Source organism: Sus scrofa, chromosome 17 (assembly GCF_000003025.6).
Source record: "Sus scrofa isolate TJ Tabasco breed Duroc chromosome 17, Sscrofa11.1, whole genome shotgun sequence".
Classification (NCBI taxonomy): domain Eukaryota; kingdom Metazoa; phylum Chordata; class Mammalia; order Artiodactyla; family Suidae; genus Sus; species Sus scrofa.
Window position 1 is genome coordinate 12,714,322 of NC_010459.5, and position 22,902 is coordinate 12,737,223.

General features: G+C 44.1%; 1 protein-coding gene across 3 annotated transcripts in view; it reads left to right on the forward strand.

The window, feature by feature from the left end:
• Window positions 1-22,902, forward strand: part of PSD3 (pleckstrin and Sec7 domain containing 3) — a 621,434-nt gene that overhangs the window by 68,579 nt on the left and 529,953 nt on the right. The gene's annotated exons all lie outside the window — the stretch shown is intronic.

Sequence of the window (22,902 nt, forward strand, 5' to 3'; positions counted from 1 at the left end):
TCCCCCGCCTCGACCTGGCCCCCCTGCTCCTCTCCCCTGTGTCTCTGTTCCTGCTCTGCCCTGCACAGAATCCCAGACTCGGCCAAGGGAAAAGAGGGCTGGGGGTAGGGGTGGGGGACAAAGAGGGAGAGGCTGGAGAATGTCCTGGAATTCTTGCTAAACCAACTTTAAAGAATTAGAAAGGAGGAGTTCCCATTGTGGCTCCGTGGGTTAAGAACTTGACATAGTGTCCATGAGGATGCAGGTTTTATCCCTGGGCTTACTCAGTGGGTTAAGGATCTGGTGTTGCCTCAAACTGTGGTGTAGCTTGCAGAGGCGGCTCAGATCTGGTGTTGCTGTGGCTGTGGCTGTGGTATACGCCAGCAGCTGCAGCTCTGATTCGAGCCCTAGCCTGGAAACTTCCATATGCTGCAGGTGAGGCCCTAGAAAAAAAATTTTTAAAAAAGCTAGAAAGAAGAATTTTAACCACGTGTTGAAGAAATGAGTATAAAGTCTCATTCTTTTATTTATAGACTAGAATTTTGTTTTAAAAATGAGAACAGTGATGTTTTGGTGACAAAATGCAGGAGACTTATTTAATTCTCTGAGACCTAAACCTGCAAATGTTAGGTAGGCGTGGAAGGAGGTGTGAGCTGAGTGACCACGTGGCTGCTCTTCCCCAAGGTCCGGGGAAGAGCAGGTGAGCCTTGTCCTTCTCGCCACCCAGGGTGGCATGAACCCTATTCATTTCATAAGTGTATTCTGAGCAGATCCCTCCTGCCCAGAGCCTGACCGGGTGATGTCCTGTGCTCATGGGCTTAAATCGCAGGGCCAGAGACAGACACTTGATAATGAAAATAAAAGTGAACATTCCAGTTATTAGTAAATGCTCTGTCAAGATTTTTTCACAAAGTGATGAAAGAGCAACTGGGGTTATCAGGGAAGGTCTTTTTGAAAGAGTGACGAAAAAGCTGAGATCTGGGGAGTTTCCATCGTGGCTCTGTGATAATGAACCTGACTCTTATCCATAATGATGCTGGTTCGATCCCTGGCCTCGCTCAGTGGGTCAGGGATCCCGTGTTGCCATGAGCTGTGCTGTAGGTCACGTACGCAACTTGGATCCCGAGTTGCTGTGGCTGTGGCATCAGCTGGCAGCTCTAATTCCAATTTGACCCCTAGCCTGGGAACTTTCATATGCTGTGGGCCTGGCCCTAAAAAGCAAAAATAAGGAGTTCCCGTCATGGTGCAGTGGTTAACGAATCCGACTAGGAACCATGAGGTTGCGGGTTCGGTCCCTGCCCTTGCTCAGTGGGTTAACGATCCGGCGTTGCCGTGAGCTGTGGTGTAGGTTGCAGACGCGGCTCGGATCCTGCGTTGCTGTGGCTCTGGCGTAGGCCAGTGGCTACAGCTCTGATTCGACCCCTAGCCTGGGAACCTCCATATGCCATGGGAGCGGCCCAAAGAAATAGCAAAAAGACAAAATATATATATATAATAAATAAATAAATAAATAAATAAATGAAGCTGAGATCTGAATGATGAGAAAGAACAAGTCATGGCGTCCCCTTCAGGGTTCAATGGTAACGAACCTGACTAGCATCCATGAGGATTAGGGTTTGATCCCTGGCCTTGCTCAGTGGCTTAAGGATCCAGCGTTGTCATGAGCTGTGGTGTGGGTCACAGAAGTGGCTTAGATCTGGCGTTGCTGTGGCTATGGTGTAGGCTGGGGGCTGTAGCTCCAATTCAACCTCTAGCTTGAGAACTCCCATGTGCTGTAATTTTGACCCTAAAAAGCAAAAAAAGAAAGAAAGAAAGAAAGAACGAAAGCAAGCAAGCAAGCAAGCAAGCCAAGTAATGTCATGGTGTGGGAGCACAGGGGGCAGAGGCTCAACTGCTGCCAAGGACCGAAAGTAGGACCACGCTTCACAGGTCCCCACGGGAGGAGAAGGATGGCCAGTGAGGCTGGAGGAGGAGGTGCGTAAGCAGAAGGGGCTGGGGCCAGAGCTGTCCAGCAGGGCTGGAGTCTTAAGTCTGGAAATTGGGTCCAGGGTGAGGTCTGCCTTGGGGAGTTTCTGGGCCATGAGGAAGCCATAGTTCTCTGATCAGGGCGTTTAGCCAACTTGGCTTGAGGACCAGCTTTTGTGGGTAAAGGGCACACCCTGGGGAGATGAGAGCTTTTAGAGGAGTGGTACCTGGCCTGGAGGAAGAGCCTAGCCGGCCCTGGGTGAGTGGGGGATGGTCCCAAGTGACGAAGGGAACCCCCAGAACAAGGAGGACAGACAGACTCCACAGGCACTACAGAAGCATCAGCTCTGCCCCCACGCAGGCCACGCTGCAGACACGGGCAGCAGACTGGCTCTAGAGCCTCTCACTGGAGGGTGGAGCTCCAGTGGACTGAAAGCTCTGGCTCATTTAGGGCACATGCTCTCCCCCCTGCCCCCCCCCCCCAATCCCCAGGGCCAAACCTGAAGTTGGCAGGTCACTTTGGCAGGAAGAGCTTCTCTACAGCGCTGGGCAGACTGAGCGTGACAACAGAGATGGAAAGAATCTTGCTTCTTGAGAGTCAGGAACAAAATCAGGGCTTGACATTTTAAGATTTGGTTTTGTATCTCACAGGCAGGTATGCCCTGGTGTATGTCAGACACGAGTTGAAGCTTTTTTTTTTTTCTGTTTTTCTTTTTTGGTTGCCCCATAGCATATAGAGTTCCCTGGCCAGGGATCAAATCCCAGCCACAGAATTGACCTAAGCTGCAGCTGCGGCAATGCCAGATCCTGAACCTGCCGTGCTGGGCAAGGGATTGAACCTGCATCCCAGCGCTTCCAAAACACTGCCGATCCTGTTGCGCCGCAGTGAGAGCTCCTCATTGTGCTTTTAACTAACCAATTTGGAAGACTTTAGGAAAGGCAGCTAAAACTAAAAACTAGGGCTCAGAATAAGCAAATCCCTAAGGAACAAGATCACAGCTGTCTTAATCCAGCCTCCCAGCCACAACATTCTCCTCTAGGATGAAACAGAAACGCTTCCCCTTGCCTCACCTCTATTCAGGCGTGTGTGCTCACCCCTCCCTCTGCCGACATCCCAAACCTCAGGATGCAGTGCAGGATTCAAGAGGGAAGGTGCCCAGGGAACTTCCTACCGGTCTCAAGTGACTTTCAAGTTGCAGAAATAGGAGTTCCGTTATGACTCATACTAGTCGGTAAGGAACCTGGCTAGTATGCATGAGGACTCGAGTTTGACCCCTGGCCTGCTCAGTGGGTTGAGGATCTGGGATTTCTGTGAGATGTGGTACAGGCTGAAGACATGGCTTGGATCTGGCTTTGCTGTGGCTGTGGTATAGGCTGGCAACTGCAGCTCTGATTCCACCCCTAGCCTGGGAAACTCCATATGCCACAGGTGGGGCCCTAAAAAGGCAGTCGATCAATCAATCATCATTTGTAGAAATGGTATTTAGCTGGAGCCGCCTGGGTGTTGTGTGTTTTATGTGTTGTGTGCTCTGTGTGTGTGTGTGTGTGTGTGTGTGTGGTATGTTGTATGGTGTATGTTGTGTGTGTGTGTGTGTGTGTGTGTGGGGTGTTGTATGGTGTATGTTGCGTGTGGTGTGTGTGTGTGTGTTGGGGAGGTTGCATTCTCTCTGAAGACTGCACCCCAAAGCCAGTCTTTCCTGACCCACTAATGAGGTTTCCTGAATGGCAGAGAAGTAGCCTCTCCCAACAAGAAAGGAGCCAGTCCCAGAAAAATCTCTGGCGAGACAGAAAGATCTGAACAAACATAGACCAGACATTGATTTAATGCAGATGCTGACACTACAAGGAACAGGGGAGGAAAGGGAAACTTGGGGGAGAAACAGGGGCATCTTTTGAAAGAAAGGAGAAAACAAAGGAATCAATCACAAGACCAACAGTTGGCAGCGCAGCAATCCTGACCCTGCCACCTAGAGACCCTACAGGGTGAGGGAAAGCGAGGAGCGTTGGTGGAGGACAAAGAACCCACCCCAAACCTGAAGTCTGCTCCCCCAGGCGGCAAAGCTACCCTCTTCCTGCTAAGGAGGAGTGAGGCTCCAACTGCACTCCGCTGGCAGATGGAGCTACAGACAAATTATATTCTGTTATTAAGCACATAGACTGAACTGAAGCACGTAGTTACAAAATTACCCATCTGCCCTTATTGAATGATATTTAAATGACCCTTTTGCATTTAAAGTGCCATTAGGGAGATGGGTAGTCAGGGTGGGGGAGGGGGCCGGGATGGAGAACCTCAAAAATGAGCTGCATTCTGCCCTGCAAAAAGCCAGCCTGGTCTAGGAGTCTCGTGCCTTTCCTACCCGCTGGAGAGCAGGGAAGCGGGGAGGAGGCAGGGACAGAGTTAATGCCCTGGGGTGGAATTTCCATCAGCAGGGTTGAGGGTGCCCAGCGGGACTGAGTCAGTGGGTGAGTCACAACCCTGCTCCACCCAGGAGCAAACCCACAGTGGAGCCTTTCAGGGCAAAGGTGTGAATCATGCCTGAGCATCAGGCTGTGCAATGCTGACAACGTGATGTCACCTCTGTGGTCCTACTGGCCCACAGGATGGCGGTGGGGACAGTGATTGAATCTGAGTCAAGTTCAACTCTAGTAAGTTAACCTCTGCAAGGTCAACATCTGCTCCACGCTTTTTGGCCAGCCAGCAATCTTGAAATGAGTGCAGATGGTTTAGTTAATGAGGCTTTGATAATGGAAGCCTGGGTCCTGATTAAATTTTGTGCAGCCTTATTTGTGGACACCAGTGTATCCTGCTGGATTTCTCAGACTTCTCAACTCTATGTCAAAAATTATAGCAGCAAATGCCCTTTGAAAAAGTTCCTACTGTGTGGCGCGACGGGACCGGTGGTGTCTCTGCAGCACCAGGATGCAGGTTCAATCCCCAGTCCAGCACAGTGGGTTAAAGGCTCTGGCATTGCCACAGCTGTGGCTTGGGTTGTAGCTGCAGCTCGAATCTGATCCCTGGCTCAGATCCCTGGCCTGGGAACTCCATATGCCATGGAATGGCCAAAAAAGAAAAATAAATAAATAAATAAATAAATAAAAATGCTTAAAAAGAAACTATGCTACAGATGAATTATCTGAAATCTACACATGAACAACTTTGTGTATATATATACATATATACCTATATATACATATATATACATATTGTAATATGTATACATACATATATATATTATACTAACTGCTATTGTACCTGTATATGTAGGTCTATGTGTGTATACATACTCAAAGTTGTTCACTGTAGCATTTTTCATTGCAATGGTAAATGTCCACAAATCAATAGTCAACAGTAGTATATTCTATTCTATTTTATTTTACTTTATTTTTTGCTTTATAGGGCCACACCTGCTGCACACGGAAGTTCCCAGGCTGGGGTTCAAATCGGAGCTGCAGCTGCTGGCCAACACCACATCCACAGCAACTTAGGGTCCAGCCGAATCTGTGAGCTACACCACAGCTCACGGCAATGCCGGATCCTTAACCCACTGAGTGAGGCCAGGGATCAAACCTGTATCCTCATGGATACTAGTTGGGTTCATTACTACCGAGCCACGATGAGAACTCCAACAGTAGGGTATTTTAAATTAGATTATGGCCCGTCTGTACAGTGGGATGTATGGAGATGTTAACAAGAAAGAAGTATATTGATATGTGTTAGCTACTATTACATGCTATTATTTTTTTGAACATGTTTAAGACATGCTAAGTGAAAGAAAACTGTGTGACTGAAAAAATAATTCAGTGGGGGCCCATTTCTATATATATAAAAAAAGACAGACACAAATATAAATATATATTTAGGCTTAGGCTGTCTCTGAAAAAAACGAGGAAAATAGCTCAGTTATTAAACTGAGTCCATAGAGGGACTGGTGGGCTAGTGAAAGTGGAGAGTTGTGAGGGAGAATTTGTTTGTTCAAATAGTTTTTTACTTAATATTTCTTTTAAAATTTGCCAAGTGATTAGCAATGAGATCCTGCTGTGTAGCACTGGAAACTATGTCTGTCACTTATGATGGAGCATGATAATGTGAGAAAAAAGTATGTATACATGTATGTGTAACTGGCTCACCATGCTGTACTGTAGAAAAAAAAAAACTGTGTTGGGGAAATAACAATTAAAAATAAATAAATAAAAGACACCAAAAGAGGAAACTAAATAAAAAATATGCCAAATGCTAAAGACAAAATGCATCCAATATTCAGACACCAAACTATCATTACTAACTCACTGCTTGATGAAAAGATACTTTAAAAATGGCTCCAAGTTTCCAGAAATAAGGATTCAAGTGCCGCCAGAGCAACTTCAGTGTTAATTTTTTATGCTGCCATGTCTTCTCTTTAGCACCGTTTTCAAGGAATTGGGGCATTCTTTTTCCAGATATTTCCTTTCTCAATAATTCAATCATTGATCTAATAATAAAAGGAAGCTATTAGAGACTCTGTGTGCCAGATATTACTCATGCTTGATAAATTGCATGCCCAAAGGAATATGAAAGGAGCACATCAACAAAAATAGAATTTAATTCGCATTGATTAAAACAATGTGTGCCAAACAGCTTTTTATGTGGAAGAGGAAAAATAGCAGCATATATGAAGAAATCTAACAACTAAACATGGGAAATTATAGCCCTCATAGACATGAATTATTTGATGGGTTTTTCCTTGATTATTTATTTTGCATCAGGTATTGTTTTTTATTTATTGTTTTATTTATTATTTTGTTAATTTTTTTTTCTTTTCTTTTTATGGCCACACCAGCATCATATTCCCAGGCTACAGGCTACATATTCCCAAGGTCTACACCACAGCTTGCAGCAATGCCAAACCACTGAGTGAGGCCAGGGACCAAACTTGCATTCTCACAGATACTGTGTCAGGTTCTTACCCACTGAGCCACAAGGAGAATTCCTGTTTGTTATTTATTTTGCATCAGGTTTTGTTTTTATTTATTATTCTATTATTCTATTTATTATTTATTTTGTGGCAGGCCTTATTTTGTGTCAGGCATTATGCTGAGGATGTTTACATCAGGTGTCATGCAGGACAGTATGGTGAAAGGAAGAGAAAAATTAAAATGATAATTACAAAGCAATGCAATAGGAGGTAGAGGCCAAAAGCAGAGTACATTTTAGCAAGCACAAAATGCATAGAACGCAAAACACATTTTAGCAGGTACAAAATAAAGGAATGAGATATTGAGCGAAGGCAAGAAGGCTGCTATTCCTGGGTGTGAAGTGTCTCAAGCTGCCCTCTAGTAAGCACCTCAAACCTAACACGCCCCACGCTGTGCTGAGCTTCTTACCCTCTCCACCTCCCCCACGGGCCCCTCCTGTGGTCTGCTTCTTCTAGTCATGGCAACCGCATCATTCAGAGGCTCAAGCCACGTGCCTAAGAGTCACTGTTGTATCTTCTCTATAACCCGTGTCCAAAGTGTCAGCAAATCCTTCTGATGCCTCTGAAAGGATCCTGAATCTGATCGGGTCTCACCAGCTCTGCCACTTCCATCCTGATCCAAGCTACCACCATCTCTCCTAGGGCTGCCCCACTTCAATCTATTCTCAGCAGAGCGGACAGAATGATCCATTTATACAGTAAGTCAGATCATGCATGTAATTCTCCAGCTCCAAACCCTCCAGCCATCCCCATTTCACTCTCTCTCTTTCCCTCTTTATCTTTCATGGCTGCACTTGTGGCATAGGAAGTTCCTGGGCCAGGGATTGAATCCAAGTCACAGCTGCAGCCTATACCACATCTACAGCAACACTGGACCTTTAACCCACGGTGTAGGGCTGGGGATTGAATCCAATGGCTGGAGCCACTGCAGTCTAATTCTCAACCCACTGCACCGTGGTGGGAACTCCCCCATTTCACTCTGGTAAAAACTGAGTGGTAAAGTCCTCACGGTGGCCGACCAAGGCCCCGAGTGATCTGATGTTTTCCTCTCTTAGCCGCTCACCTTCCACTACTGCCCTCTGCCCACTCCTATCCACCCACGGAGTCCTGTGCCCCGTTTGTGCCCCTCCCCCACTCCCTGGCACACTGGGTCTGTCCCTTCAGTTTTTATTCAATGACCCACCTTGATAAGTCGTTCTAATCCTCTTATATACAACTGCAATCTCTCCTATTATACCCATCCCTCTTATTTTTAATTCTACTCAAGGTACATATAATGATCAAGCACACTCCGCGTTCTACTGTTTAATTTTTTATCTGCCACCTACAACCTGTCCCCAGAAGATTAGCTCCAGGCTCGTGGAACTTTTTTCTGTTTTTTCACTGCTGGGTCCGCAGAACCTAGTAACACTCAGAATATCATAGGCATTCCATAAAAAGGCGTGAAATTCATAAATGAATGAGTAAGGTCTGAATAGAGTGAGAAATGATCACAGTCAAGGTTGAAGAGCTGCACAAGGGCCCAGCTGCACAAGGGCCCAGCTGTTGAAGGTGCTGTGCTAAGAACTTCAACCTCATCAGAAGATAGAGGAACAAGAGACATGGTTATACCTTTTGTGTGTATGTGAATATATACAACATTAAGAATTCAGTGGAGTAGAGGAAAGTATGTCTGGTATTTTTGTTGTAAATATCTCTGCTGCATCAGTTTTGTGCTGCAACCAATTTTGCTGCACAGCTAACTGACTCTAAGACATTTTGCTCTAAAAGATAAAATAACTGGTTGACCGTTTGGGTTCAGGGCCATAAAAGATAATATAAAGGATAAGGTTCCCATAGTGGCTCAGTGGTAACTAACCGACTAGTACCATGAGGACACCGGTTCGATCCCTGGCCTCACTCAGTGGGTTAAGGATCCAGCGTTGCCATGAGCTGTGGTGTAGGTCGAAGATCTGGTTTTGTTGTGGCTGTGGTGTAGGCCAGCAGCTACAGTGCCAATTCTATCCCTAAAAAGATGGCCCCAAAAAGACCAAAAAAAAAAAAAAAAAAAAAAAAAAAAAAAAAAAAAATCCAAGATAATATAAAAGAGGCAGCTAGTAATTCACAGCCGTCTTCAAGCGCATTAATGAGCAATTCTTTGGTTGATTTAGACACACCAGCTTGTTCTCTCATGCTGTCTTTACCAAATTTATCAACATTAGCAATGTTAGAAGTTGGAGGGAAAAGAAAAATCATGCCCTCCCATCCCTTTCCCCCAAAGAAATGGTTTTGTAATTTCTGATTAATGTAAGTTTCTTGAAAACATGAATTTTTTTCCTCTGCTATTTGATAATGGAGAATGTGATGTAGATGGGAATTTTGGCATTTGGCACAGCATCAGGCTTAGATGACTGGATGAGATATAAGGACGAGGCATGTGAGTGTAGCCCAGACGTGTTCTACCAGTTACATATATTGATGAGAAATAGCAATATCCCTCTGTTCCTTGTATGGCCAGGGAAATCTGAAAAGATTTATAGCAGATTGTTTTTATATCATAAAGAACTTACATCTGACATTAGATCCCATTAGTTTTTTTTTTTTTAGGGCCACACCTGCAGCATATGGAGGTTCCCAGGTAGGGGTCGAATCGGAGCTGCAGCTGCCAGCCTATGCCACAGCCACAGCAACGCAGCATTCGAACCACATCTTCGACCTCCACCACAGCTCATGGCAATGCTGAGATCCTGAATTCTTTATGATCAACTTTGAGAAAGGTGATGTCATTGCTTTCTCTAAGACATACCCCGATACAGCTATAATCCTGAATCTATACATTTTAGATGTATTCAAATATTTCTGTTTGTTTGTTTGTTTTCTGTGGCTGCATTCCTGGCATGTGGAAGTTCCTGGGCCACAGACTGAATCTGAGTTGCAGCTATGCCAACACTGGATCCTTCATCCACTACATTGGGCCAGGCATCAAACCCACACCTCTGGCCTCTGCCACAACCAAAGCCACTGCTGTCAGGTTCTTAACCCGCTGCACCACAGCGGGAACTCCTGTATTTTCATTTTTTACAATAAATTTTTTGTAATTAATTTTTCATGTTTCATTATGCCCTTTTTACCTTTTTTTAAAAGTCATGTCCTTTTTATCTTTCATGACAAAATTGCCTTATGGCCAATTAGTTGTGCATTGAAGCTGATTGCAGCAAAGATTCTCACCACAAAAATTCCCAGAACTGGGAGAAAGGCAGGAAAAAGAAGAAGTTTTAAAAGTTATTGCAATGATATTTGACAGTGAGGGTGGAAAACATGCCAGATTCCAGAAATTTCAGAGTAGAATTCATGAAACATAGTAGTTAAATTAATGTGGATGATGAGGTAGAAGAGGCCCAAAGGTGACTGAATTTCTCGCCTGATGTTTGGGAATGTGTTTAAATGCCATTAAGTAAAGGGAGGACGTATGACCTGTAAGGACGGTACTAAAAGGCAATCAGGAGGCAATGTAGACTGGCTGGCTTCTGGACTTTATCATCGATCTCTCGCTCTGAGTCAGTTTTTGCATCTTGCACTAGCATCGTCCTGCATCAGATGCTGGACACACTAGCTGTGGTCGTCCTGGTCCTTAAATACATATTCCCTAATACGAACTGGAAGAAGGCTGGAAATGCAGTAAGCAATTCATACCTGAACTGGAGGTCCATGAAACTTACTAGATAACACTACAAAAGGTTATGATAGAGGGTGTCGGGGTTGCAGAAGGATGCAATTGGTTGTAAAAGCAATTCATAGCCTCCTGACTAGAGAAGAGGAAAAATAACAGGTGAGGGGCTGCTGACATTGTATTGCCGACACTATCTGACATGTTCGAGCTGGGTCACAATATTTGGGGCTGGGTTTGGGTCATAAAGCCATCTTGGGACATGTTTTGAATACATTTTGACTTGTCTGCATACTAAACAGGTAAACATTTCTTAGCTTCTGCAAAGAAACATACTTCCTCTCTTTTTTCCTGAGCTTTGTGACCCTCTCAGTGTATCTTCCATGTTCTAACTTAAAAAAAATTTTTTTAATTAGGGTATGGTTGATTTACTATGTTGCGCCAATTTCTGCTGCACAGCAAAGTGACCTAGTCATACATATATATACATTCTTTTCTATCATGCTCTATCCTAAGAGACTAGACATAGCTTCCTGTGCTATCCAGTAGGACCTTATTGTCTATCCATTCCAAACATAATAGTTTGCATCTACTAACCCCAAACTCACAGTCCCTCCCCCTCCTCCTTGGCAACCACAAGTCTGTTCTCCACGTCTGTGAGTCTGATTTCACCCCAGCCCGGGAACATCTATATGCCACAGGCATCCCTAAAAAGACAAAGTTAATTGATTGATTGATTGATTGATTGATTTTTAACTGGATAACATCTAAGCTCCTCCAAGCTCTGACATTCCAGGGTTCAATGACCAGTCTGACAGTCTCTGATTCCTGCTGGAGCCCTCTTTCCACCCCATCTTGCCTTCCTTGCTCTGAACTGACAGGCTCCTACTCAAACTAGGACCTACTCAAACACAGACCAAACTTGGACAGAGTCACTACCCTAAAACATGAGCAGCAGTGGGGTTGGGATAATCAGAGGGCTTCTCCAGTGGCTGCCATGGGTCAACAGAAATTTAAGGAAGATCTTCAGAGTTCCTGTTGTGGCACAGCAGAAACGAATCTGACTAGGAACCATGAGGTTGCAGGTTCGATCCCTGGTTTCACTCAGTGGGTTAAGGATCTGGTGTTGCTGTGAGCTGTGCTGTAGGTCGCAGATGCGGCTCAGATCTGATGTTGCTGTGGCTGTAGTGTAGGCCAGCAGCTACAGCTCTGATTGGACCCCTAGCCTGGGAACCTCCATGTGCCATGTGTGTCCTAAAAAGCAAAAAAAAAAAAGAAAGAAAGAAAAGAAAAAAGCAAAAAAAAAAAAGAAATATAAGGAATATCTAGAAGAATAAGGCAACATTGAAAACACTGCGTTAAACACAGTCAAAACAAGACAAACACTGAAAGCCAAGGATACATGCTAAGGCTGATGGTCCTGTGGACCTGCCAGCCATGAGCTGGCTGGAGGTCAAAAAAGAAGAGGGTCATGCGAGGAAGGAGGCAGCCGAGTGAAGAGGGAAAAATGGCCTGAGGGACACCAGTTAGAGGGCCAGGGTGGGTCAGATGCTGTCCAAGTGCTGGCTTCCAGGTAACCAACCTATGACAGACACTCCAACATGTAAAAAACATTATTTAAAACAATGATGTGGGGTTCCCACTGTGGCTCAGCCAGTTCAGAACTCAACTAGTATTCGTGAGAATGAGGGTTCAATCCCGGGCCTCGCTCAGTGGGTTAAGGATCCACTGTTGTCGCAAGCTGCAGCATAGGTCACAAGTGTGGCTCTGATCTGGCATTGTTGTTGCTGTGGTATAGGCCTGCCTCTGCAGCTCTGGTTTGACCCCTAGCCTGAGAACTTCCATATGCTGCAGGTGTGGCCGTAAAAAGAAAAATAAATGAATAAATAGAACAAATATGACTCTCCATCTGGGATTTCTCAAATAACAAACAAAACAACAACAAAAAACAATAGTAATAATAGCTACTCTAAATGAGCCCTTCCTACATGTCAGGCATAGACGATTATCCCATAAAATCCTCCCAACAATGCTATTAAATGGATAATAGCATCCTCATTTACAGATGAGAAAACTGAAATTTAACGAGGTTGAAGTAATATTCCCAAGGTCTCAAAATTAGTAAGATCTAAAATTTGAACTCAGAGATCACAAAGCCTCCACACTGCCTCTTTTCCAGTAACTTTCTAACTTTTTCATGGGTAAAATTCATGTCTGATAAAACCATCAAAAGCAGCAGTGTGTCAGGAAATGTTTAACAACCAGCTCTGAAAAAAAAAAAAAGATGTGTATAGATATATATGTGTAAATATATGTTTATATCAGATATAAAGGATACGGGGCACACAATTTAGAAATAATAAATTATCAATTCCATATAGCCAACTGAGGCTCACAGAAAGCTTTCTGCTGTTTATTGCTATATTCCGAATCCGTACCCAACCCAGAGTTACAACGGATGAACAAGTGTGCTTCTGACATGAATGGTGGGTGTATTTGGCTTGTGCACATTGAACATTGCACTAATAGTGCAAAATCGATGATGGTGAAACTGCCAGCATGTGGAGGTGAGACATGGCACCAACTATGCTAATCACGGCTGTGTTCTTCACTATTGCGCACATGAGTGGAAAAAATGCCAGTTTTGCTCAAAAATGTACTTGCAAATGCTAGAGAGGGTGTGGAGAAAGGGGAACCTCCTACACCATTGGGGGGAATGTAAGCTGGTGCAACCACTGTGGAGAATAGTGTGAATATTCCTTTAAAAAAACTAAAAATAGAACTACCATATGATCCAGCAATCCCACCCCTGGGCATGTATCCAGAGAAAACCATACAAAAAGATACATGCAGAGCTCCCGTTGTGGCTCAGGAGGTTAAGAACCCAATATAGTGTCCATGAGGATGCAGGTTCAATCCCTGGCCTTGCTCAGTGGGTTAAGGATCTGGCGTGGCTGCAAGCTTCAGCATAGGTCACAGATGTGGCTTGGATCTGGCTTTGCTGTGGCTGTGGTGTGGGCCTCAACTGCAGCTCTGATTTGACCTCTAGGCCAAGAACTTGCATATTTTACAGGTGTATCCATTAAAAAAAAAAAAAAAAGATACATGCCTCCCAATTTCATTTCTGCACTATTTACAATAGCCAAGAAATAGAAGCAACCTAAATGTCCATCAGTAGAGGACTGGATGCAGATGTGGTAAATATATATAATGGAATATTACTGAACCATAAAAAGGAATGAAATAGTGCCATTTACAGCAACATGGATAGATTTAGAGATTATCACACTAAGTAAAGTCAGAGAAAGATAAATATCATATGAGATTACTAGTCTGTGGAATCTAATAAAAATGATACAAAAGAACTTAGAAAACATGGAAGTTCCCATCGTGGCTCAGTGGCAAGGAGCCTGACTTGTAGCCATGAGGATATGGGTTCGATCCTTGGCCTTGCTCACTGGGTTATGGATCCAGTGTTTCCATGAGCTGTGGTGTAGTTTGCAGACTCAGCTTGGATCTAGTGTTACTGTGGCTCTGGTGTAAGTCAGCAGATACAGCTCCTTGTTTGAGCCCTAGCCTGGGAATTTCCATATGCTGCAGGTGCAGCCCTAAAATTCCAAAAAAAAAAAAAAATTGCTTCATTTCTTTCTTTCTCCCCCCCCCCACTCATGGCATTTGTAAATTCCCGGCCAGGGATCAAATCTAAGCCACGACTACAACCTATGCTACAGCGGCTGCAATGCCAGATCCTTAACCCACTGCACTACAGCAGGAACTCCAAAATGTGCTTCGTTTCACTGGCTGGTCCTTTCTCCAGTCTGCATGTGTGTCTCCTTCTACCTTTACACAGCAATCTATTCTATTTATCAGTGCCTTGACAAAACTCCATTTTTGAGATCCCTCTTGTCATTCTTGAGTTATTTTCCCCTTTAATTTCTTTAGAGAGTGAAACTAAGGTCAGGTTTCTCAAGGAAGGAGATAATAATTAATAGGGAGGTAAAATCGGCTTTTGTAAAATCACTCGTGCTTTCATGCACATATTGACCTGGGATTTTTGCAGAGCTATTTCTTTTCTAATTCTTTTCTCAACTCTTTTTTATGTCTGCATTTTAAATTACTTTTAGGGAGTTCCCTGGTGGCCTAGTGGCTAAAGATCCAGCATTGCCACTGTTGTGGCTCAGGTTCAATCCCTGGCCTGGAAACTTCTGCATGATCTGGGTGTGGCAAAAAAATTAAAACATTTTTTAAATTAAATAAAATTACTTTTAAATTGAGGCATGATATGAATATAGCAAAGTGTCTAGGAAGTTCCCTGGTAGCCTAGCAGTTAAGGATTCAGTGTTGTCACTGCAGTGGCACAGTTGTTCCCTGGCCCGAGAAATTCTGCGTGCCATAGGCACGGCCAAAACAATCATGTGTTAAATTGCCCATTTAAACTTGTATACAACTATGTATTTATAATTTTTTGTTTTCGTTCCATGATTGAGGAAATAAAACATGTCACAGAAAATGTAGTTATTATGTTGTTTGATCACTTTAGATCAACATTCCCAAACTTTTTGGTCTCTAAAAATGATTAAGACTCTTTTGGGGGGGCACACCTGTGGCATATGGAAATTCTCAGGCTAGGGGTCAAATCAGAGCTAGAGCTGCCAGCCTATGCCACAGCCACAGCTACACCAGATTCCAGTCACATCTGTGACCTACATAATAGCTCACGGCAATGCCAGATCCTTAACCCACTGAGCAAGGCCAGGGATTGAACCCACATCCTCATGGATCCTCATCGGGTTTGTTACTGCTGAGCCATGATGGGAACTCCCTAAAAATATTTAAGACGCTTAAGAGCTCTTTGCTTTTGTTACGTGAGAGATAGGCAGGCAGGTAAGTAAGTAGATAGATGATAGAGAGATGAGATAGGCATATATTAGGTATGTGTTATAAATTAAATCTGAAAAAGTTTTAAAATAAGACTACAAAACATGTACTCCTCTTGATTTTGGAATAGTTGACATCATGGAAAACTACTGCCTACTTGCAAGAGGATGAGGGTGAAAAGGCAACTAATGTCTCAGAATTATTATGAAAATAGTTATTATTATGAAAACAGTTTCACCTCACATACTCCCTGAAAGAGGCTTGAGTTTTTCCATCAATCTCCAAGAAGCAACACTTTAAAAATTACCCCTCAAAACCTCAGTTTCTATATTTACATAATATGACATTAGACTAGATAATTTCATTTTTGTTTTTGTTTTTAAGGCGAACCTGCAGCACATGGAAGTTCTCAGGCTAGGGGTCGAGTGGGTGCTGCAGCTGCCGCCCTACACCACAGCCACAGCAACACCAGATCCAAGCCGCATCTGCAACCCACACACAGCTCACAGCAATGCCAGATCCTTAACCCACTGAGCGAGGCCAGGAAGCAAACCCATAGCCTCACGGATACTAGTCAGGTTCCTTACAACTGAGCCACAGCAGGAACTCCTGACTTCTGCTTTTTCTCCCTTTAAGTTCACAAAACACTTTGCCACATTCGGTTATTTTCTTTCCAATCCTGTGAGACAGTAGACTAAATCCTGTGCTACAGAGAACACCAGGAAAGCAGTGACTGCTATTTCAAGATCAGCCCTGCAGGCTTCCTTAACCTCGTCGGAGGCCACAGAGGCCTGACGTGGAGGGAGGCTTCCTGCTGAGGTCACATATGGGATCCCCATTCTGCTTCCCCAGAGCACTTTGACTTTTTGTCCATTTTGTGTGGTGGTGTTCCTCATAGGCAGCTGTGGAAAACAGTTTTGCATTTGTTCAAAAGGTTAAACCTAGGCGTTCCCGCTGTGGAGCAGGGGCTTAAGAATCTGGCTGCAGTGGCTCAGGTCACTGCAGAGTGCAGGTTCAATGCCTGGCCCGGCTCTGCTAGGGTAAAGGATCCAGAGTAGCCGCAGCTGTGGCTTGGATTCAACTCTGGCCCAGGAACGTCCATTAAAAAAAAAAAAAGTTGAACATAGAGTTACCATGGCATTCAGTCATTTCACTCTTAGGTATATATATATACAAGAGAATGAAAAACATATGTTCACACGAAAACTTAGACATAGCTCTTCATAGCAGCCGTAGTTCAAAAGAGCCCAAAGTGGGAACAACTTAAATACCCATCAACTGATAAATGGTCTATCAGTTGGGTATAACCATGTACATTGGGTATAACCATATAATGGAATATTATTCAACCGTGTAAAGGAATAAAGAACTAATTCATGCTACAACATGGATGAAGCTTAAAAACATTACACTAAGTGAAAAAAGCCAGACACAAAAGGCCATGTATTATACAATGTCATTTATGAAACATCCAGAATAGACAAATCCATACAAAGAGAAAGTAGATTAGTGGTTCCTAGGAGATGGGGAGAGGGAAGAATGATGAGTGACTGCTAACAGTTAAGGGCTTTTTTTTTGAAATAATAAAAACGTTCTGGTGTTATACAGTGGTGATAGTTGCATAACATTATGGATAAACTGAAAACCACTTTATTTGTATGTATTAGTATATGAAAACCACCTTATTAGTATATACCGCGTGTATACCAAAAGCCATTTTAAAATGATGGATTTGATGTTATCTGAATTATATCCCAAATAAGTACTATGGAAACAATATTGTCCTGCAGAAATTATTATTTGTGGCTTTAGAGACAACTTTAGACAATGTTGTGACCCAGAAAATAAATGTCTGAAGGAGACTGTCCTGCAGATTCCTGCTGAGGAGGAGTTTGTGGAGGGTCCTTGTTGCCAGACTGAGCTAAGTTCCAGGGTCACTGCACTTCCAGGGGCGACTGTGGAGCTCCGAGTTTGGAAATGAAGCTTGTGAAGCTGAGTCAATGTGGTGCCACTGAGGCAGGTGCAAAACCACAAGAAAGCATAGATTTATCTATTAGACCTGCTGGTGAAAGGGCTACCTACCACGCCCTGCATGCCCTAAACCTGTGCTAGGGCAGAACTTTCTACTAGAAAGAAGGAAACAAGAATCCAAAACACCACCATAACCAGTAAAGCACTTGGGCCTCATATCTCATGGGGAGATAATCTACTCTGCATGGAGCGCCTTTTCTCTGTTTGTCATTGGAGTTTGGGTGGGTGGTCCAATGAAACCAGGCCTGGTTTGTTTTGTTTTTGTTTTTGCCTTTTTTTTTTTTTTTGTCTTTGCCTTTTCTGGGGCTGCTCCTGAGGCATATGGAAGTTCCCAGGCTAGGGGTCCAATGGGAGCTGTAGCTGCCAGTCTACACTAGAGCCACAGCAACACTGGATCCGAGACGCGTCTGCAACCTACACCACAGCTCACGGCAACACTGGATCCTTAACCTACTGAGCGAGGCCAGGGATGGAACCCGCAACCCCATGGTTCCGAGTTGGATTCGTTAACCACTGAGCCATGATGGGAACTCCTTGTTTTTGTCTTTTTAGGGCTGCAGCCGCCGAATATGGAGGCTCCCAGGCTAGGGGCTGAATCGGAGCTGTAGCCGCTGGACTAATCCACAGCCCCAGCAACATGGGATCAGAGCCATATCTGTGGTCTATACCACAGCTCACGGCAGCGCCAGATCCTTAAGCCAGGCCAGGGATCCTCATGGATACTAGTCAGATTCGTTTCCACTGGGCCACGATGGGAACTCCAAACCAGACCTGTTTGAATTCATTCCCAACAGAACACAAAGGCATGAGAAGGGAATGTAATGGCAAAAAAAGCAAGTTTTAAAAAATGACGAGAACACATCTGATGGTGTGAGAGGGTGTAAGTTAGGAGGGAATGGGCTGATGAACTTCTTCCTGAAGCCACGCGGGAATCTACAGCCTGAGCGAGAACCGTGAGACGGAGAAGCCGAGCGAGGCTCGGGCTCCAGGTGGGAGGTCCGAGAGGATGAGGAGACCAACTGTCGTAAAGACAGAGGGACCTTTAGGAAAGAAGGTCTTAGCATCCGGTGCAGAGTCGGCTGGTAAGTGGGGCAGCATCCAGGCATCGACTCCCTGAGGCTGCAGAGGGGCCCGTCAGTGGGTAACCGCGTCGGGCTTTTCAAGGCATGGCTAAGATGATCCGATGCTGGCAGGAGGGAGGAGGAGGGTCAAAGAGGCTGGTGTGGGGAACTCTGCCAGGTGCATAAGAGTTTGAAAGGTATGTTCTGTCTTATGTGTTACAAGGATACCAGTGTTCAGAATTTACATGAGAGCAGTAATATGCAAGAGAAACCAAGAGTAATGGGACAGGTACATGACTAGTCACTGCCTAGGGTAGGCTAGATAGAGGGACACATGTGACTCACTCCAGGGAGAGAGAAATAGAAAGATTTCTCTCTCTCTTTTTTAAACAAGAAAAGTACACATCCTTTTGATTCGTTTTCTCTTGTCTGTCTTCATGCAAAATGAAATTTAGGTCCAAAGGCAGTAAACATAACAAATATGCAACATCCATCTGGAGAGGTATATGAATAGTCACTAAGGAAACATTTCCAAAGAGAAACTGTAAATGCTTTCGCCAATGCCAGATAATTAGGAGTGAGTGTTGTTAAAGAAACAGTATAGGATTAAAAAAAAAAAAAAATTCCCGGTTAAGGTAAAGCAGACTTGACTACATTTTAGCTGCCAATTCCTACCCAAATCCTTGAAGTCTTTCAGGAATCATAATTATTTTTTTTTCTTTTTTAGGGCAGCCCTAAAAAGCGTATGGCACTGCAGCATATGGAAGTTCCAGGGCTAAGGGTCAAATCGGAGGTGCAGCTGCAGCCAACACCACAGCCACAGCAACAAGGGATCCGAGCTGGGTCTGTGACCTACAACACAGCTCCTGGCAATGCCAGATCCTTAACCCACTGATCAAGACCAGGGATCGAACCTGCGTCCTCATGGTTACTAATCAGGTTCATAACCCATTGAGCTGCAACGGGAATTCCAGAAATCATAAATCTTAATAGGAAATTTGAAAACAATCAAGCTCTCCGATAGAATGTCACCATGTGTCTCAAAATAATGTATAATCTTTTTTTGTATGCATGTGTGTGTTTTTAGGGCCATACCCACAGCATATAGATGTTCCCAGGCTAGGGATCTAATCGGAGCTGCAGCTGCTGCCCTATACCACAGCCACAGCAATTCAGATTGAGCTGGGTCTGCGACCTATACCACAGCTCATGGCAATGCCGGATCCTTACCCCACTGAGCAAGGCCAGGGATTGAACCCACATCCTCAAGGATATTAGTTGGGTTTGTTTCGCTGAGCCACCACGGGAGCTCCATAAGGTATAATCTTAACAAGAGGACAACACATCACATATTACTCTGACCTAACACTTGGGACACCTTTTCTCTTTGCAGTTATGCTGAAAAGATCATCTATGTCCTTTTTGTTTGGAAAAGGTAAATTTCACTACTACCATTTCATGTAGGCGTGCAAACAAAGACTGGCTTGCATCATAAACAGAACACATGCATTGCCACAGGGTGTCTGCAACAAAACTGGCAACCATTAAACCATTCTTGAATTTCCCTTGAGTTAGGGCAGGATTGTGTGAATGAGGAATTAAGTAAAGCATTGATGGGGAAAGCAGCTGTGGGCTAGGTGCCAAGTCAGGAAAACCATGGATATGTAGCAGCGCTGGTTCCCCTGCCTTCTGGGCTGTAGCATCCACAGGTAGGCTCATAGTCCCTTCTCTGAAATTTGTGGGGTCAGATGTGTTTTGTTTTGTTTTGTTTTGTTTTGTTTTGTTTTTTAGAGGTGCACCCATAGCATATGGAAATTCCCAGGCTAGGGGTTGAATGGGAGATGCAGCTCCCGGCCTGTGCCACAGCAACAGCAATGCAGGATCCGAGCTGCATCTGTGACCTACATCGCAGCTTGCAGCAATGCCGGATCCTTAACCCACTGAGTGAGGCCACGGTTCGAACCTACATCCTCATGGATCCTAGTCCAGTTCTAGCCACAACGGGAACTCCAGGATCAGATGTGTTTTAAAATTCCAAATGTTGAGTTCCCATTGTGGCTCAGCAGGTTAAGAGCCCAACTAGTATCCACAAGGACGTGTGTTCAATCCTTGGCCTCTCTCAGTGGGTTAAGGATCTGGCTTGCTATGAGCAGTGCTATAGGTTGTAGACGTGGCTCATATCCCATGTTGCGGTGACATAGGCTTCAGCTGCAGCTCCAATTTGACTCCTAGCCCAGGAACTTTCATATGCCGCAGATGTGGCCCTAAAAAGGAAGAAAAATAAAATAAAATTCCAAATTTTTGGGCTTCGTGAAGGTAATCTGTTTCATATGTGATACTCCCCCTCACACACACATACACACACACAGGGAGGCTAGAAGAGCAGCTCACACCCCAACACATCAGTCTGCGGTTTACGTATGAACATCACACTGAGATAAAGAGAGGCTGAAAACAGTCAGTTCAGGTCAGATTTCACCTTCAAATGAATTGTGGTTTCATCTTTTGGTTTTCAGAGATTTCTTTGGAATTGTGGGTAAAAGGTGGTGAACCTAAAGTTAAATTTTAGAGACCAGGCCCCCTCCTTCTGTGAGGAGTGGGGTCCCCGTGGCTCCTTTGTTCGGTCTGTTCCCCTGATCCTTCAGAGCTCGAGCAAGAGACAGCAGTGCCCCCGACCCCGACCCCCGACCCTGAGCAACCTGACTCCAGGGGCCTGGTAAGATGTGCATTTAACCTTTAGTCAAATACGAAGTCCTTGTTAGTTATACTTGCAAGAGAAGGAGTCTGTTTACTAGATCTGGTGCAGCACGCTGAGAGTGTGAATATGCAGGTAACCGTGGAGGATCTTTCACTCGATCGCTTACCTTTGCCTAAATTAAGGGCACCATTTGTCTAAGCGGGGCAAGATAATCTCATAATTAGGAAACATCTTAGATTCCCAGCGAATGTAGATGGATAAGGATCCTTGTCTGTTCTTCTATCTGCCTCCCTTCCCCCACCTCCCAAACCCTCTGCCCCCAATCCATGTTAAATGGAATTAAAAGTAAGAGCACATTCTGAAAAAACTTATTTGGGTTATTGAGACAACTAGCTCTGTGTTCGGCAAGCATAGCAGATGCAGTCTGTGTGAAGTAAGGTCATCTTGTTGGCTGTGAACCAATTTTTAAGTTTGAACTGGCCAAGTCGTCGGTTTAGGAACAGAAAATGCCGTTTTCTTGGTCTTTAGACTTACTCGATGAAGGAAAACAGAGAAGGAGAAGTAATGTGAACTACACTTACCATTTAAAATGTTCTAGGAGCTGCATTTTAAAAGTAAAAGGAGAGCAGATTCACAGACTTTGAAAGCAAAGTTGTGTTCACCAAAGGGGACAGATTGGGGGAGGGAGGGACTGGGGGGATGGGACTGGCATAAGCACACTGAGGTACATGGAACGACTGGCCGATGGGGACCTGCTTGCTGTGCAGCACAGAGAACTCTACCCAATAATCTACGATAATCTTTGTGGGATAGATTCTGTGATAATCTCTGTGGGAAAACAATATGAAAGAGAATGGGTGTGTATACATGCATAAATGAATCACTATGTTGTACAGCAAAAATTATCACAGCATTGTAAATCAATTATACGTCAATAAAACTTTTAAAAATGAAGAAAATAAAGGAAGTAAAAAGAGGAGTTCCTTGGTGGCCTAGCAGTTAGGGATTTGGCATTGTCACTGCTGTGGTTCGGATTCAGTCCCTGGCCTGGCAAATTTCACATGCTGTGGGTGCAGCCAAAAAAATAATTACAGAAAAATAAAAATAATAAAATAAAAATAAAAATAAGCAATTGAAATTATTATTATTTATTCTTATTTTGTCTTTTTTTTAAGGGCCACATCCACAGCAATATGGAAGTTCCAGCTAGGGGTCCAATCAGAGTTGTACATCCTTGCCTACACCACAGCCACAGCAATGCCATATCTGAGTCATGTCTGCAACCCACACCACAGCTCACCACAACTCTGGATCCTTAACCCACTGAGTGAGGTCAGGGATCGAACCCGAGTCCACGTGCATACTGGTTGGGTTTGTTACTGCTGAGCCATGATGGGAATCCCTGAAGTTATTTTTAACAATATATTATATTTAAGCTAATATATCCAAAATATTAACTGTCTGGGATGTAATCAATATAAAAATTAATAATGAAAAATTTTACATTCTTTTTTTCACACCAAGTCTTCTCAATCTTGTCTATATTTTTTATTTAAAGAAAAATACGTTTGTTTCAGCCACATTTCAAGGGCTCAGTAGCCATATACGACCATCGGCTACTGTGTTGGACAGTGTAGGGAATGTGAAACTTTAGAAAGCAGAGTAGGGAGTTCCCAATGTGGCTCAGTGGGT